Raw genomic sequence first — 16,980 nt, 5'->3', positions numbered from 1 at the left:
CACTGCAGCCTTCAGGAGCCCCACTAGCGGCACCGCCACCTTTGCAGGGCTGCTGTCCCCCTCCACCACCCTGGCTCCTCCATGGCTGGGGCTCGCTGCTGCCGCAAGCCTTTGTTCTGGCTCGCCACTGCCTCTGGAAGGCGGCTCCTCCCTGCCGAGCTGCTGCAGCGGCCCAAGCCCGGCAAAGCCAGTGAGTGGACTCGGGGCGGAAGCCACTGGGGTGGGGTGGGGAGGGCTCGTGGGGGGGGGCTGTGCACCCTCCAGGGGAGTTCAGGAGGCGGGGAGGGAGGAACCTGGTCTGGGGAGCAGCCCCTGGACACGGCTGGCCCCTGGGGTCTATAAAGGCTTGTTGGGATTTGCCCCTCAATGAACTGAAGTGCAAGGGGCGGGAGCGCAAGGTGGAAGTTTTGCCCAGGGTGCAAAATATCCTTGCACTGGCCCTGCCTCAGGGGGTGCATACACCCCAGGTGAAGAACCACTGCACTAAACTGATATCTGCATTTTAATTTAAATTTTAAATGAAGCTTCTTAAATATTTTAAAAAACTTGTTTACTTTACATACAACAATAGTTTAGACTCATAGAGAGACCTTCTAAAAATGTTAAAATGTATTATCAGCATGCGAAACCTTAAATTAGCGTGAATAAACAAAGACTCGGCACACCACTTCAGAAAGGCTGCCGACCCCTGCTGTAAAACATATAAACAAGTGTTTTTAATCTATATATGGGGTTGCACTCAGAGCCTTGTTATGTGAAAGGGGTCACCAGTACAATAGTTTGATAAACACTGCCCTATACCCTGAGTAATTTCAGTACCTGCTTCTGCTGCTAATCAGTTTTTAATACAGCATCAACATAAAAATGACATGATTCTTGTCACTTTTGCTGCTTCCCAGGGGACAGAATAACAGCAGTAAAGTGTTTTGTTAATTTCAGTCACTAATGCTTGGCAAAAATATCAGAAGTAGCAGTGGAGCAGCCTGCAGACTCAACTATGACACCAAATTGACTTACGTTCCTTTCACTTTTGGAAGGTTATCTTTACTATCAGGAGGGCTAAGGCTGTAGGGTTCTTGTTTGTTTTGTTTGCAGAAGAAAAAAAACACCTTTAAATTCTACAGAAATGGATTATTTAGGTCACCACACTTTCCAGGCAAAGATACAGACAGATATCATCTTCCTTTCCCAATGCAAATGGATGGACATCATACCAAAAGGACTAAAGGTAAAAAATCCACTACATTCTACATATCACACAGACTATGCTGACAGTTTGTGCCACACACTCTCAAAGAAACTGCGAAACCACCTGATCAACATCCTATACAGCAAACAGGGGAAGAATAAGACTGAACTCTCAAAACTAGATACTTTCATGAAAAACCAACCTTCTACACAAACTTCCTCACGGATGAACTTTACAAAAACTAGACAAGCCATTTACAACACACACTTTGCTTCTTTACAAAAGAAAAAGGACACTAAACTGTCTAAACTGCTACATGGCACAAGGAGCCACAACAGTAGCTCCCTTAACCCACCCGACAATATTGTTAATCTTTCCAGCTATTCTCTTAGCCCAGCAGAAGAATCTGTCCTATCTCGGGACCTCTCCTTTTGTCCTTCTAGACCCACAAACATGATACAGTTCTGCGGTGACCTAAAATCCTACTTTCGCCGTCTCTGACTCAAAGAATACTTCCAACACACCTCTGAACAACATACTAATCCTTCCTACCAACACTATAATAAAAAGGATTCTGCATGGACTCCTCCTGAGGGTAGAAACAACAGACTGGACTTCTGCATAGATTGCTTCCGTCAACGTGCACGGGCTGAAATTGTGGAAAAGCAGCATCACTTGCCCCATAACCTAAACCGTGCTGAACACAATGCCATCAACAGCCTCAGGAACAACTCTGACATCGTAATCAAACAGGCTGACAAAGGAGGTGCTGTCGTCATCACGAATAGGTCGGAATATGAACAAGAGGCTGCTAGGCAGCTCTCTAACTCCACATTCTACAAGCCATTACCCTCTGATCCCACTGAGGATTACCAAAAGAAACTACACCATCTGCTCAAAAAACTCCCTGAGAAAGCACAGGAACAGATCTGTGCAGACACATGCCAAGAACCCCGACCAGGTGTATTCTATTTGCTACCCAAGATCCATAAACCTGGAAATCCTGGACGCCCCATCATCTCAAGCATTGGTACCTTAACAGCAGGATTGTCTGGCTATGTGGACTCTCTCCTCAGGCCCTATGCTACCAGCACTCCCAGCTATCTTCGAGACACCACTGACTTCCTGAGGAAACTACAATCCATTGGTGATCTTCCAGAAAACACCATCTTGGCCACTATGGACGTGGAAGCCCTCTACACCAATATTCCACACAAAGATGGATTACAAGCCATCAAGAATAGTATCCCCGATAACATCACAGCTAACCTAGTGGCTGAACTTTGTGACTTTGTCCTCACCCACAACTATTTCACATTTGGGGACAATATATACCTTCAAGTCAGTGGCACTGCTATGGGTAACCGCATGGCCACACAGTATGCCAACATCTTTATGGCTGACTTAGAACAACGCTTCCTTAGCTCTCGTTCCCTAACGCCCCTACTCTACTCGCGCTAGATTGATGACATCTTCATCATCTGGACTCATGGAAAAGAAGCCCTCAAGGAATTCCACCGTGATTTTAACAATTTCCATCCCACCATCAACCTCAGCCTAGATCAATCCGCACAAGCAGTCCATTTCCTAGACACTACTGTGCTAATAAGCGATGGTCACATAAACACCACCCTATACCGGAAACCCACTGACCGCTATACTTACCTACATGCTGCCAGCTTCCATCCAGGACACACCACACGATCCATTGTCTACAGCCAAGCTCTAAGATACAACCGTATTTGCTCCAATCCCTCAGATAGAGATAAATACCTACAAGATCTCTATCAAGCATTCTTAAAACTACAATACCCACCTGCTGAAGTAAAAAAACAGATTGACAGAGCCAGAAGAGTACCCAGAAGCCACCTACTACAGCACAGGCCCAACAAAGAAAATAACAGAACGCCACTAGCCATCATCTACAGCCCCCAACTAAAACCTCTCCAGCGCATCATTGAAGATCTACAACCTATCCTTAAAGATGATCCTTCACTCTCACAGATCCTGGGAGACAGGCCAGTCCTCGCTTATATAGACAGCCTCCCAACCTGAAACAAATACTCACCAGCAGCCGCACACCATACAACATAAACACTAACCCAGGAACCTATCCTTGCAACAAAGCCCGATGCCAGCTCTGTCCACATATCGATTCAAGTGACACCATCATAAGACCTAATCACATCAGCCACGCCATCAGGGGTTCATTCACCTGCACATCTACCAACGTGATATATGCCATCATGTGCCAGCAATGCCCCTCTGCCATGTACATTGTCCGGTTTGGCCAGTCTCTTCGCAAAAGAATAAATGGACACAAATCTGACATCAGGAATCATAACATTCAAAAACCAGTGGGAGAACACTTCAACCTCTCTAACCACTCAATGACAGACTTGAAGGTGGCAGTTTTGCAACAAAAAAACTTCAAAAACAGACTCCAAAGAGAGACTGCTGAACTCGAATTAATATGCAAATTAGACACAATTAACTTAGGCCTTAACAGAGACTAGGAATGGCTGGGTCATTACACTAATTGAATATATTTCCCTATGTTAAGCTCTCCTCACACCTTCTATGGGTCATCTTAATTATCGCTTCAAAAGTTCTTTTTCCCCTGCTGACGATAGCTCATCTCAATTGATTAGACTCTTCATGTTGGTATGCATACTTCCATCTTTTCATGTTCTCTGTATGTATAAATATCTCCTGTCTGTGTGTTCCATTCTGTGCATCTGAAGAAGTGAGCTGTAGCTCATGAAAGCTCATGCTGAAATAAATTTGTTAGTCTCTAAGGTGCCACAAGTACTCTTGTTCTTTTTCCAGGCAAAGTTTCTCATGTGTCTTAGTTGGGAATAGGTCCTGCTTTGAGCAGGGGGTTGGACTATATGACCTCCTGAGGTCCCTTCCAACCCTGATATTCTATGATTCTTAGTGAGTGAATTTATCAAGCTCTGATTATTCAAATAGAAAGTTTCACAGCAAATATATATCTCATATGGAGATGTCATGGTTATCAGAGGGAAGTGAACATGGAACTTTCAATATTAAGAAGATTTTTGAATAAATGAAAAACTCCTTTAACTGTGACAAGGTAATAAGCCAGTGCAGTTGCTGGGGCCAGTTACTAAAGAGAGACAGTTACAGCACCACTTACCCAACCCATATACATTTTAAAAGGTTAATCAAAATTATTATGAGTAGTATAAGTAGAGCAAAGCAAATGAAAAGCAGCATTCTGTTTAAGTCCACTGAAATATCTTGAACCTGCTGAAACACAAGCAGAACATACTCATGACATAGAAGGACAGGACTTAAGCCTTTTATTAGATCATTAATGCCTACTTCCAGTGCTTAAACAGAACACTACATGAAAGAGATTGAAATGTTGCTTGTAAGCTGCAGTACCAGTAATGTCACAGATTTAATATTCAATGTGTATTGTGTGAGTATATATCTTTTCAGAAAGTCACTGGATAATTTAGGTCCTGACAGTCTCCTCTAATACAGCCAAGCTTTTATTCAAATGAAATATATTACTTTTTACTTTGAGTAAGTCAATCACCAATATAGTGGATTGCCCTCAAATGCTACTAGTGTTCCATCCCACGTAATATGTATAACACATGGCTACCTTTAACAAACATAAGTTTGCTGGAAGAGGGGAAAATGTTAGAAGTCAGTTAAATGCATATTGCATCTACAATGCCTGTAGATATTCAAGTTTGCATACAAATAAAATATCACCTTGTTTACAGATACAATGAATACAAAGCTGAGCAATGCATAAATTTGACACTAATAGCTCACCTTCTCATTTTCCTCAGAATTCTGATGTAAACCAGAGCTGAATTTCAGAGGCATAAGTGGCAGTTGGGTGCTCAGTTTGCATTAATTACCAATGGGAGACAGGCACCTAGTTGTTCTCTGTTCCTTTGAAAGTCACCCTTTCAGACTCTGAGGTTCAGCAAAAAGAACAGGCAGTCAGGGGCTATACCTCCCTTATCTAATGTGTTCCAAATGCTCAGTGCTGCGAGATGAAACCCCTGTGGCACCTACTGGGCACCACTTTTCTAGAAATTTCCAACTCCTATAAAGCCCACAACTGAGAATAATGCAGGGCATACCTTGAAAAAGATGATTTTCTTATTTGATATAACATTAAGTACTATTCTCTAACGGAAACTATATTAATTTTATAAGCCTGTTCAGTGTAGCATCTTGCAATTGCTCCTATAACAAAGGGGATAAATGTCTAAACTGCGATAATCCACCAGTTCTATTAAATGTTCTCTATTCTGAACAGACCTGTGATGCTACGAGTTAACTTCTGAGTTATCTTTTGAATAGAGGCAAAAAAAAGTGTAAATTATACAGACATTTCAGAGGCATTTTCTGCGACATTATTTTTGTAACAGTACTGTTTTTGCTGTCTAATTTTTCTGCAGATTATCAAAAATAACTTTTTTTTTTTAAAGTTGCATCCTAACTTTGAAAAATATCCTACCATACAACTAAGCTGATCAATCAGAGGTTGCATAGTAGCAATAAAAATTCACACATGGAAAATGTTGAATACATTAAGATATTATGACAACATTTTTTTTTAAAAGTCAAAAATTCAACCAAGATGTTTGTTCTTAAGTTCCGACCTGTTCTACTATGATATATTTAGTTTAGCAACATATTATTTACTTCAATGTGCTTCTTTGATGCAGTTTGTGGTAACATGAAAGTTCTTATGAAACTGTACAGAGCAAAAAGATGTTGACAATGTTCTTAAATTTAAGTTAGAGTATTAAAATACACTCCAGAATACTTCTTGCTCAACACATTTATTCCTCCTATGTAGTACAGTGGATTATATACAGTTGTAGAATTGTACAATGCTTATGCGGTCCAATTAACTTCCCTATGATGGTAGCTTGCTTCATTTACAGCAGAGATGACAAGTCATGGAATGCATACTCAATGAAGAGCCATTTAATGATGGCCAGAAACAGAAGATTCTGAAACAAGCACACAATTTAGATACACAGTTAACAGATATAGTTAAGTATCCACAGCTATGACTATGCAAAAATTAGATGAATCAGTACCTCAAAATATTTGAAAATTCTTCATATCTACAAGGGTAGCCTAATATTTTAACATTTACATAATCAATATTATTGGTTAAATTTGATTTAATGGGGGAAAAAGTTCTCTCTAAATTCAGGATATATTTATGTGCGGTAAATAGTTATTGCAGTACAATGCAATGGGAGGTATTTTCATTTTACCAGTAAAGTTAGATAACATGTCTTTACGTACAAAATTGACTCAATTTGGAGCAAGTGAATTGTCTATCTTTTCAGTCAGAATTGAAATAGGACAATTGCTTTAGTGGAGGAGAAATAAGAAAATTATGACTTTAAAATAGTCACAAGCAATGATACTTAATCTTAAGGATTGCATATTACACTTTTACAAAAAATAATGTTAAAATGAACTAGTTTGTTGATAGCTAAAAATGGTAACCTAGTTAAACATAAGGTCTACCTGGTTAGATTAAAAAAAACAAACAACTCTATAAAATGGTTAAGCCCATTAAATACATATTTTAGAACTCTTTTTTAAAAATTTACTTTCCTGAACCAGCACTACTGTTCTGAGGCAGAGATTAACTTAGTTTATTACACAAAGGAAAAAGTATCAATGGAAAGTGGAGCAACAGCTATGTCACCAGGGTTGTAAACACTCTGACAATGATATCAGAGTAACAGAGAGAACTATAACAAAAACTGAAGGTTGCCTTTAAGATCTACTTTGCAATATCATAATATAAAACAAACTAAATTAAAATTAATATGTTGGTCTATTTGCTTTAAATCTCATTCATGGTTAAAATAAACTACAGAATACTCTGCTGTATAACACAAATACTTACTGTTTGCCACTGCTTTTTTACCTAGAAACAGAAGAAAAATTGAAATGTTCAAAATTTAGCTTTGCATTTTTCACTTTCATTTTCAAGTTTTAAGCTCCTGAAAAACTAGTATGCAACCAAACTTGAACCAATTTGCAGTGATGACAGGAAATTTACATGTTCTGAAAAGTTAAGCATAGTGCAAAATATATTTTGTTAAAATAACTATCAAAACAAGCTGTTTAAAAAAAATCGGTATTACTGTAATTTTTTTTATAAATGTAATAAAGTGTTATAAGATCTCATAGCATGCTGTTAAATCCGAGATGCACGGAAAGTTTTTGGAAGAATTACGGGGACCACAAATTAAGGCTATAAGGCTTTTAAAGATATATATTTATACACATTAAGACTTCTAACTGTAAGTTCACAAGTTACCCAGGGGAGAAGATCGCACAAGTTTGTATAATCATATCCTGTACATTTAGAGATATTTATCTAGATTCTATGTTGACACGATTATTTTGAGCCATACCGTTGGTTTACCTGGATACAGGAAGATTTTCCTAGAGCAAAGGCATAGAGCAGGGATCGGCAACCTTTGGCATGCAGCCCGCCAGGGTAATCCATTGGCAGGCCTGGCTGGTTTACCTGCAGCGTCCGCAGGTTCGACCAATTGCAGCTCCCATTGGCTGCAGTTCGCCATTCCAGGCCAATGGGGGCTGCGGGAAGCGGCATCTGCCGAGGGATGTGCTGGCTGCCACTTCTCACAGCCCCCATTGGCCTGGAACAGTGAACCACAGCCAGTGGGAACTGGTATCAGCCGAACCTGCAGACGCTGCAGGTAAACAAACTGTCCTGGCCCGCCAGAGGATTTCCCTGACAGGCCGTGTGCCAAAGATTGCCAATTCCTGGTATAGAGCTAGCAGTGTAAAACGAGCATAGTAGTGCCTACTGCACTCTAACTTCAGCAGGAATGGAGCCATGGTCAGATATCCTCTATGCCCTGCCAGTCCTTGTCAGCAGTTTCTAGCCCTTTATGGCTATTAGCAGTGGGCACAAGAGCAGTCTTTAGGGGGCCAGCAAAACAGACCAGACTGAAAATTAGGGAAGTGCAAAGGTGAGCTTAAACCAACTTTGTAAAAAATATATGGAGATATACCTATCTCTCAGAACTGGAAGGGACCCTGAAAGGTCATTAAGTCCAGCCCCTGCCTTCACTAGCAGGACCAAGTACTGATTTTGCCCCAGACCCCTAAGTGGCCCCCTCAAGGATTGGACTCAACTCTGGGTTTAGCTGGCCAATGCTCAAACCACTGACCTCTCCCTCCCCTCCTGCATAGTGCCGGGTGCATTTTGGCCAGTCTCCAGGATCTAGCATGTAAAAATGTGTACCTTTAATATGACACCTCACAGCAGTTTGCAAAACCGCAGTTTTTCTGTGAAATTTGCTTCAACAGCACCAAATTACCATTTGTTCAAAACATCTGCTGTGATACTGGAGGTGAATACTCCTGGCCCAAAATATACCAAATTCATTAGTAGTAGGGCTGTCAATCAATCAGAGGTAACTCATGCAATTAACTAAAAAAAATTATTCGTGATTAATTGCAGTTTTAATCGCACTGTTAAACAGAATATCAATTTAAATATATTAAATATTTTGGATGTTATTCTACATGTTCATATATATTGTATTCTGTGTTGTAATTTAAATCAAAGTGTATATTATTTTTGATTTATAATTTTTACAGTGCAAATATTTGTAAAGAAAGAGTATTTTTCAATTCACTCATACAAGTACAGTAACTCCTCACTTAAAGTTGTCTCGGTGTTATGTTGCTGATCAATTAGGGAACATTCTTGTTTAAAGTTGCACAATGCTCTCTTATAATGTTGTTTGGCAACTGCCTGCTTTGTCCACTGCTTGCAGAAAGTGCAGCCTGTTGGAGCTAGCTGGTGGGGGCTTGGAACCAGGGTGGACGGAGAGCCCCCCATCAGCTCCCCGCTCCCCTAAGTTCCCCTGTGCGGCAGCAGCCCTGCAGGCTATCCTGCTGCAACTATTGGTGGCAGTTCAGCTGTCCCTCTCCCCAATGCTATGTGCTAACCCGCTCCCCTAAGTTCCCCTGTGCAGGGCAGCAGCCCTGCAGGCTATCCTGCTGCAACTATTGGTGGCAGTTCAGCTGTCCCTCTCCCCAATGCTATGTGCTACTCCTGCCCTCTGCCTTGGAACTGCACCCAGGAGCCTCCTGCTTGCTATGCAAGGGATTTTATTGGGGGTGTGTGTGTGTGTGCGCGCGCTAATGTCAGGGTGTCCTCCTTCCCCCTGCTCCTGCCCCCCGCTTACTCCATCTCTATAGAGCAGGGGGGGACACAACAGGGCTCAGGATGGAAGGAGCTTGCTGGCAGCAACTGCTGTCTCAACTTGCTGATCTATTTAAAAAGGCAATTAATTAGATTGGGGTCAGCGTGCTTAAAGGGGCAATGCGCATCTCTCTCTCTCACACACACACACACACAGGACGTATGTCTATCTCTGTCTGCCATGTTGTCTCACCTCCCTCCATTTGTTCTGCCTTTTAGAGTGTGAGGCTACATTAACAACGTGTTAATCCTCAAGGGCTCAGCTGATTGCTAAATGATGAACTAGCAGTAAGGCATTGCCTGGGAAATATCCCACCCTCTGACCTCACCCAAGCTTCACAATTATCATTGCTGTGTACAGTATTAAATTGTTTGTTTAACACACACACACACACACACACACACACACACACACACACACACACACACACACACACACAGAGTCTTTGTCTGGTGAAAAAAATGTCCCTGGAACCAACCCCCTGTTCCCCCCATCTCTATTAATTCCTATAGGGAAACTGGATTCACTTAACATCATTTCACTTAAAGTTGCATTTTTCAGGAACATAACTACAAGGTTAAGTGATGAGTTACTGTACTGTAGTGCAATCTCTTTATTGTGAAAGTGCAACTTACAAATGTAGTGGTTTTTTTTTGTTATGTAACTGCACTCAAAAACAAAACAATGTAAAACTTCAGAGCCTACAAGTCCACTCAGTCTTACTTCTTGTTCAGCCAATCGCAAAGACAAACAAGTCTGTTTACATTTACAGGAGATAATGCTGCCCTCTTCTTACTTACGTCACCAGAAATTGAGAACAGGCATTTGCATGGCACTTTTGTAATTGGCATTGCAAGGTAATTACGTGCCAGATATCCTACACATTCATATGCTCCTTCACGCTTCGGCCACCATTCCAGAGGACATGCTTCCATGCTGATGATGGTTAAAAAAATAATGCATTACTTAAATTTGTGACAGAACTCCTTGGGGGAGAACTGTATGTCCCCTGATCCGCTTTACCTGCATTCTGCCATATATTTCATGTTATAGCAGTCTCGGATGATGCCTCAGCACACATTCATTTTAAGAACATTTAACACTGCAGAGATGATGCAAAGAAAAATGCAAACAAGATACCAATGTAAGAGTTCTAAAGATAGCTACAGCACTCAACCCAAGGTTTAAGAATCTGAAGTGCCTTCCAGAATCTGAGAGGGACAAGGTGTGGAGCATGCTTTAAGAAGTCTTAAAAAAGCAACAATCCAATGTGGAAACTACAGAACCCGAACCACCAAAAAAGAAAATCAACCTTCAGCTGGTGGCTTCCGACTCAGATGATGAAAATGCATATGCATCGGTCCGCACTACTTTGGATTGTTATTGAGCAGAACTCATCATCAGCATGGACTTACATTCCCTGGAATGGAGTTTGAAACATGAATGGACGTATGAATCTTGAGCGCATCTGGCATGTAAATATCTTGTGACGCTGGCTACAAGAGTGCCATGCGAACGCCTGTTCTCACTTTCAGGTGACATTGTGAACAAGAAGTAGGACTGAGTGGACTTACTGGCTCTAAAATTTTTAGAGTTTTATATTTGAATGCAGTTTTTTTGGTACATAATTCTACATTTGTAAGTTCAACTTTCATGATAAAGAGCTTTCACTACAGTACTTGTATTAGGTGAATTGAAAAATACTATTTGTTTTTTCACAGTGCAAATACTTGTAATCAAAAATAAATATAAAGTGAGCACTGTACACTTTGTATTCTGTGTTGTAACTGAAATCAATATATTTGAAAGTGTAGAAAACATCCAAAAATATTTAAATAGTATTCTATTATTGTTTAACAGTGTGATTAATGGCATGATTAATTGCAATTAATTTTTTTAATTGCATGACAGCACTAATTAGTACACTCAAAGTTCCATTGGTTTTCAGATTTAAAAAAAAAAAAGTCAAACTACTAAACCTTTTTTTATTAAAAAAAAATCCCAGTTTTAACCTTTAAGGCACGTGCCATTCAAGATGAAGTTGCAGGAGTAAATAAACTTTGACTTAACACAGTAATGTTGATTAGAAGTGTAATTTTTTAGAGACATTTCTATACCAGCAAAAGCCCTAGTGTAGATACAGGTGTAGTGGCACAGAAGTGCTTTTGCTTTTTTAGTTTATTTCATTTTGGGAACCAGTATAAGCTATAATGGCAAAAGCACTCTTTTTGCTGATATAAGCTGTATCTGCATGAGGAGGGTTTGCTAGTATAGCTTTCCCAGTAAACCTTTTCTAGTGTCTGGCCTTAGTGAGGTGATAAAGCAACTGCTGAAACTTTTAAATAAAATATTTGGGCATTTCCAATTAATTTCAACAGTTTTATTTACAACAAAGGTTTCAAAGAAAGTACACTAAAGCGAAGATTGAAACAATGTAACTTACGACCAAAGGAAAGTTTGTAATAGGCATAGGAGGTTAAGGCCAACCCAACCCATATTTCCTGGTAAACCGTAGTGTAGTAAATCCTCATGTTGCGCCACGTCTTAGTAAAATATTGTAACATCTGAAAGTTATAAAAAAAAAAATGGTCATGAAGATGAATTTTGCTATTACATCCTCACCTGATGTTTTACATGAATAAAGAAAGGATTTGTTCTTGATTGTACTTGAATCAGGACAAAATAAATAAGGAACTTTACATTTAAAGGAAACATTTAATTGTATCCATAAATAGGGTTTTAAAATGGTAACTGTTTAACCTATTAAAATTCTATCAGTTAAATGGTTAACCATTAAGCAGTTCATATGGAGGGGAACTATGGGTGCAAGGGGTGCTGCAGCACCCCCACGTTTTACATGGGGCCCCAGCTGCCGGTCCTGTGCCCAGGGTCCTGGCCTTGCACTTGGGGTCCTGGCTGCATGCTGGCAGCGGAGTCCCAGGAACAGGATGCAGGGTGGCAGCAGAGTTTAATTGTTAACCGAAACCAATAAGAGTGATGCTTATCGGTTAACCAGTTAAACTTTTACATCCCTATCCCTACGCTGAATTTAATTTGATTTCCTGTTTTTATTTTAAAATGTATTATATTAATTGAATGCTTGTGAAAAGTGCACATACATACATACCCCTGGGAACTGAAGTTCTCTATTGCCAAACCAAAAAATTGTATTAAATGGAATCAAGGTCAAGAGTAAATAGTAACACCAAAGGTAAAAAACAGTAGACCGATGTAGTTATTATCCCCAAACCAAGCATTAAAAACCCAGAAAATTCAGAGTTAAGGTTACAAGGGGCTGCTGGGTGATACCACAATAAAAAGAATGATGAATAAGGATAATGAGTCAAGTAATCTACCACTGAGAACTCTCAACACATGTCCACTCATCCTAAGCCTGCTCACGACTCACTGCAACCAACAGAATTGTTGCATACAAATTAGACAAAGGGTGATTCACTGAGTTACCTCTGATATCACAATTATACCATTTAGAAGTTATCTGAACTTTTGATCTGATACTATCAATAGGCTATGTAATCGTAACTAGATACAATAATTGCTAACATATCTTATTTCTTCATATCTAGTTTCTTCAAATATAATTTATGTACAGATTACAATGAATTTTAACTACTTGGAAAATTTGAAGAGTTTTATTCCTTGATTAAGATCAGACTCATTGGAACCAGGCCCACTGATGGAGGGGGAGGGAAAGGGAAATTGCCCAGAGGCCTGGGGGCCCCCAGCTGCTGCTGTGGTAGTGGTGGTGGCCAGATGCCCCAGGCCCTTTTAGATTGTCTGGGTGGGCTACAGGGTGCCTAGGCACATGAGACCACATCAGGCCCTGCGGACTGGCGTGAGTGGTCCCGGAAGTGACAGATACATCATTTCTGCCCCAGGCCCCAGCGGCTCTAGAGACAGCCCTAGCCCTGGGGCCCAGAATTTCTGTTGGTGGGCCTGTTTAGAACAAAGAAAATATTAACATGCTACATTTCTTATAGGACACATTTTAAAATGAACGTTAAACTAATTAGTGAATTTGCAGAATTGCAAATTTACAGAAAATCCACTCTACACTGTGGCAATGTTTGTAACAGACATCTTATCACTAGACACTGGACTGAGACCAAATATTTTGCACAGGCCACCTAACAGTCATCATGTGTCACAATGTATTTGTCTTCACAGGGAAAAGAGGTGTGTTCTTAATTCAAATTAGCTAACTCAAGGTAAAAGACTAGTGAAGACAAGGCCCTAAAGGTGAAAATGCTCCTTACACCCCCATTTTTCTATACTGTAATATTGTTACATCTAGGTAACAAGGATTTTTGGGGGACTGGGAGGAAGTAATTTTAAATTAAGAATAATCAAGATGCCCTTTCTCCCCTTCCCTCAAGCCAAAATGAAAGAGAAAAGAGTCTTACCTAGACTTACTTTAAAATAGTCGAGAGGGGAGACAGAGCAAGAACATGGTCCAGAACAACAGATGCCCATCCCTGTTCTACTGAGCTTTATTTAATAAATAAATACATTTAATTAAGAGTCTACCATTTCCTCTCCCAACACGGCATGTTCACCTTTACTCAGAAAAGCAGAATATATAGTTTTATGAGGCTGCTAAAAATACCATTTGACAGACAGTTCAGAGGTGATTAAAATTAACACCATTACTCCAAGTACACTATCTTTGACACATGGCCAAGCATCAAGCAATCTTTCAACATGTTTTATTTCTGTATGCCCATAGATTTGGTATTTACAAGTATTTTTGTGAAAAACTTGAGATATTTTAATATAACTTCTTCTCAACATTCCAAAAGACATGGGAGTATATGTAAGAGCACCACACTGTATAATACTTTACATTTCTGTAACATTTTACCTTGAGAAACCTAAAGCATTTAACAAACTACACACACAGCATATGTAAACCAACCACATGTGGATAAAGGACAGCAGTTAGAACACTGCAAAACTGTAAGAAGGAAGGACAGAGTCTGCAAGGGACTTCAGGTCCAGGTTCCACTGACCTATTTGCTAATAGTAAATAGGAGTCTCTTCCTGCCATGTGTGTGGGGAGAGAGGGGCAGAAGGGGAAAAGGAAGTGAAACTAATGCCATCTTTCAAGCAGAGACCATCTTTCTTTCTGTTGTTTGCTTACAGTGCCAAACAAAACGTTGTCCGGGTCCATTACTAGAGCTCCAAAGCACTATGCATCCACAAATAGGCAATATGTAGGCTTTCATTTAAAAGGACATTTAACCCTTCTGTGAAAAACTTCTGAATATACAGCAATGCAATGTTGTCTTCCCTGGATGACAACTCTATTACACCTGTTACCTTTCCTGATATGAAGCAAAATGAAGAAAAAAACCCACAGTGTTGCGTTTTCACTGCTGCTATTCAGAACCACGAGAAAGATTTCATGCATTTCAAATGGCTTCTACTTAGAACAAGGGTTAGGAGGCAATGCAGACTAACAGATACATATACCTATCAAAGCAACAGGAGACTGTGACGTCAAAGGGAAAAAAAGGAACATATATGGACAAAATGCTTTTTCTCCCACTATCAACCAAATTGAATTGCATTAATAGGCTAAAATGAAATCCCCACTAAATAAACACACTAAAAAGCTCAGCACCCTTCAGCTACTGCGGGGGGAGGGGACGAAATCCGGGCATCCTACAAGGTACTGACCCCTCTTTTACATCAGCTTCTGGCAGAGAAAGCCTTTGCGAAGGACTCACCCACCATGACGTGCCTGCCACCCCATCCACCCACCGTGGAGGCGGAACGGGCATCACCACGGAGGGAACCCCGAGACTGCCCCCCAGGGAGAGGCAGGGCAGACTCCGAAGAGACCGATCTCCGCGCTCTCCCTCCCCCGGCATCGCCAGGGCGCAGCCCCTGGATTTCTTCCTCAGCTGCCGTCCCGGGCCGGGCCGGGCCGGCTCCTCTCCTCCCCCTGCTCCCCCCGGGGCTTCTTAGCAGCCCGTCTCCGGCATGAACCCCGCGGGCCTATAGCGCCCGAGGAAGGCCGCAGCCGCGCTCGCGGCAGACCCAGGGGAACCCGCCTTCCCGAAGCTCCCTCAGCAGGACGAACCGGCCCGAACCCACCTTGGAGACAGTGACACACGGGCCGTTGGCGAAGGTCACGGAATGGAACTGCCGCTGCCGCCGCGCGCGGGACGCTGGGAAAAGAACCGCCAACAAGAGGAGAAACTAGAATGTCTCCAGCGACGCCCCGCCCCCTAGACCAGAGAGGAGCGGGAGCGACAAGCAGCCCAGTAGGCCCTGCTTCCCTCGCCTCAGCGCCCCCTGCTGGCAAGGGCCCCGCAGCGCTTTTCTCTCACCGTGCAACCTAGTCAGTGACCTTCCCTCCCCCACTGCACCCGTGCAAGGGAACCCGCGCTTCTCAACGCCCTGTTTCCTATTGCGTGCCCTGCCCGGAGAAACCCGATCAGCCCCCTGCCAATTGCCAAAAAGCCCGATCGATGCCCTGCCATCCCCACGGCACCCGCTACTGCGGAAGAGCCCGCTCAGCACTATGCCCGCTATTGCTCCCCCTGCTGAGGAAAAGAGATCCCCCTCCAGAGGAGAAGCTAGCTTAGGGCTCTGCCCTTGCCCTATGCCCCTTTGGTGGGGGGAGGGAGCACGCTCAGCTGTTCCTTAAAAAAAGAACAGGAGTACTTGTGGTACTTTAGAGACTGATAAATTTATTTGAGCATACGCTTTTGTGGGCTACAGCCCACTTCACCAGATGCATAGAATGGAACATATAGTAGCCATACCAACTGTAAGAGGCTAATTAAGGTGAGCTATTATCAACAGGAGAAAAAAACTTTTGTAGCGATACTCAAGATGGCCCATTCTAGACAGTTGACAAGAAGGTCTGAGGATATCCAGTGGTTGGGTCATTACACATATTGAACCTATTTCCCCATGTTAAGTATCCTCACACCTTCTTGTCAGCTGTCTAGAATGGGCCATCTTGATTAGCATTACAATTTTTTTTTCCTGCTGATAATAGCTAATCTTAATTAGCCTCTTACAGTTGGTATGGCTACTTTCACTTTTTCATGTTCTCTGTGTGTATATGTATCTTTCTACTGAATTTTCCACTGCATGGATCTCATGAAGTGTCCCATAGCCCACGAAAGTTTATGCTCAAACAAATTTGTTAGTCTCTAAGGTGCCACAACTACTCCTGTTCTTTTTGCAGATACAGACTAACATGGCTGCTACTCTGAAAGCTGTTCCTTCAGTGTGACTTCAACCCAGCACAATATCCCCCCTGCACTGCCCCAATGGAGAGGAACCCCCACAGCCCTTAGCCCCCTCCACAGTGGCTCCTGCGAGAAGGAGTATGACCATGCAATCTGGGGCATGGCTTATTTTACAGGCAGGCAGCGGGATTTGCCAGGTGGGAGTCATATGGGTTATGGTGCGTGTATAACCTATGGGAGTGGTTACACGTGGATGCTATTGTTCCCAGGGATGCTAGGGGGATTT

General features: G+C 41.8%; 1 long non-coding RNA gene across 1 annotated transcript; it reads right to left on the bottom strand.

The window, feature by feature from the left end:
- Positions 1 to 4,496: 4,496 nt before the first annotated feature.
- Positions 4,497 to 15,770, bottom strand: LOC115649748. The gene is made up of 3 exons (XR_003999902.1): positions 15,586 to 15,770; positions 7,122 to 7,142; positions 4,497 to 6,201 (listed from the first exon to the last, which is right to left on the bottom strand). It is a non-coding gene; the product is annotated as an uncharacterized LOC115649748 (long non-coding RNA).
- Positions 15,771 to 16,980: the final 1,210 nt, after the last annotated feature.

The sequence above is a fragment of the Gopherus evgoodei genome, chromosome 4, assembly GCF_007399415.2.
Source record: "Gopherus evgoodei ecotype Sinaloan lineage chromosome 4, rGopEvg1_v1.p, whole genome shotgun sequence".
Lineage (NCBI taxonomy): Eukaryota > Metazoa > Chordata > Testudines > Testudinidae > Gopherus > Gopherus evgoodei.
This window is presented reverse-complemented; position numbering and strand designations above follow the sequence as displayed.